At 53.0% G+C, this 2,267-nt stretch overlaps 1 long non-coding RNA gene across 2 annotated transcripts; it reads left to right on the forward strand.

Moving 5' to 3' along the window:
* The first annotated feature begins 250 nt into the window (after positions 1-250).
* LOC112449327 (uncharacterized) lies at positions 251-2,047 on the forward strand. 2 transcript variants are annotated; one of them, XR_009496977.1, is made up of 3 exons: positions 251-554; positions 1,188-1,264; positions 1,878-2,047. It is a non-coding gene; the product is annotated as an uncharacterized lncRNA (long non-coding RNA). The 2 variants fall into 2 exon arrangements; XR_003037872.2 differs by having other exon boundaries at positions 1,188-1,259.
* The last annotated feature ends 220 nt before the right edge of the window (positions 2,048-2,267 follow it).

Below are 2,267 nucleotides of genomic sequence, written 5' to 3' on the forward strand. Positions count from 1 at the left end.
ATAACCAGTCCTCTTTCCTTCTCCATCTCTCCTCTCCCTCCTCACCTTCTGACCTCTTTCCTTCCTTCCCTCTCTCCATTTCTCTTTGTGTGTTTCTCTCTTTCACTCCTTGTGACCCTCAGGAGTGCCCACTAGTCCGCAGCCTCCTTGAAAGCCTGGATGCAGAGTATGTTAAGAACCGTATTGTTAAGTCACAGCCTGGGGAAGCGGGGAGGGGGCTCCCTCTGCAGCCTCAAGCGGGGGGGGGGGGGGCAGGGAGGGGGGAGGGCGCAAGCCGCTCTATGCCTGCAACACTGGCAGGTCTGGTCAGGGGACCCTGGAGAAGCTGAGGACCCTTTGTCCTGAGGAAGTCATGAGAGGATGTCCAGAGGGGTCCCTGCAGACTGATGGCCTCTGTGGTGGCCCTCTGAGAGCTTCAGTGAGGACCCTTTGTCCTGAGGAAGTCATGAGAGGATGTCCAGAGGGGTCCCTGCAGACTGATGGCCTCTGTGGCCCTCTGAGAGCTTCAACTGCCCTCCTTTGTCATGCTGGCAGAAAGTGATGCCCAGAATGATGTGAGAAAGAAGGGCCTGATCTGGGCTCAAATCCTGGATGTGCTACTTAACAAGAGTGGGTGGGGAACAACTGCCTCCACCTCTCTGAGCCTCAGTTTCCTCTAAAGTGAAAGGAGATTATAAATGCTGCCAAGTTGATGAGTGGATTTAAAGAAAGAGCAGAAAGATTGCATTGTTGCAACAGTATGCACTGTTTATAAGCATGACCCCTTCCCCTTCCCTTCTAATGAGGAGATGTGGCTTCACCTCTAGCCTCTGGGGGCTTTCCTTGACCTGGGTCTCTGGCAAGACTGTGGTTGCTGGGGCTGCAGGACAACAGAAATGGAGTGAGTAATAGTGTCAGGGTCCTGGAAACAGGCCTTCTAAAAATAGCCACAGGTTCAGTTCCTTGGGCAATTTCTCTGTGCTTCCTACATGCTATGTCATTAGATCCTTGAAGGCCCTGTGGGTATTGGCAGTACCATCATACCCATTTTACAGATGAACTAACTGAGGCTCAGAGATGGAGTGACATGCAAGAGGTCCCATGACTGTCAAGTCAGACCCCCTGGAGGGTGGCAGCCACTTGTGTCTGATTTCTATTCAGCTTTCCAGTGCTGGAGCCTGAGAACTGCTACTAATTTGTTCTTTCAGAGGAAGTTTATAAACTCCAACAGGAAAACCCATAAAACAGATGAGGAAAACAGCTGTGAAGCCTGCCTGCTGGTGAGGTCTGGGCTCTGGGCCCTGGGCTGAGGGAGGATGAACAGCCCCCCCGCCCCCACCATACACACACACACACACACACACACACACACACACACACACGGGCCTGTGGAGAAGCAGAAGCAAAGCTTGGCTTCTCTTCTTTATCTAGTAGCAGCCTGAGCCCTGATCTCGGTCACAGACCAAGTCCTGACCCTTAATCACACACTCAGACTTCACTTGACTCTGCTCCCTGACAGCCCAGAACATAGTCAGACACAGCTTTCACTCGAGTTGTTGACTGAGTCCTGATGTTGGTCATGGATAGAGACCTGTCCTGTATCTGTCTGATCCATGATCATGATCATATACTGAGCCCCAAACCCTGACTCATCATGGCCCCAGATCAGTCTTTTCACGTCAGCCATTGTTGTTAGTGAGGGAGTGGGAGGGTAAGGGGGTGAGGAGGGGTCAGTGCCAGGTGCCAGAGAAAGACCCCAAACCACAGGTGTCAGTCCCCCATCCCCAAGCCTGAGAGCTCCCAGTGTTGGGGGAAGCACTCTGGCAGCTGTACCTGGTGAATGCAGAAGCAGGTAAGGGCCCAGGATGTCCATGCCTCACACTGGGGTCTCCTTCCAGATTTGGTTCCCAGAGACCTGAGTGAATCTCTGACCCGTCTCCCTCTGGGAGAGTTGGTGCTGCCACCATCCCCCAGGAGTGACAACTGAGCCCAGTCAAAGGACACTCTCAGATACTCCTCCTCGCAGTCAGGACACCCTATGCTTGTCACCCTCCACTCCCAGCAATAAAAAGCCATTTCTACACCTGCTGTGTGGCCTGTTGCATTCCTTCCATTGGGATTTCAGGGAAGGTGAGATATGGGCAAGCAGGGCAGCGGAGACCTGGATCCATAGGTGGAAGGAAATTTTGGGATTATCCAGCCCCACTTCCGTGTCTTAGAAATAGGAACACTGAGGCCCAGGATGGGCAAGAAGGTGACTCGAGGTCACGTGGAGACAGCCTCACTCT

The sequence above is a fragment of the Bos taurus genome, chromosome 13, assembly GCF_002263795.3.
Source record: "Bos taurus isolate L1 Dominette 01449 registration number 42190680 breed Hereford chromosome 13, ARS-UCD2.0, whole genome shotgun sequence".
Taxonomy (NCBI): domain Eukaryota; kingdom Metazoa; phylum Chordata; class Mammalia; order Artiodactyla; family Bovidae; genus Bos; species Bos taurus.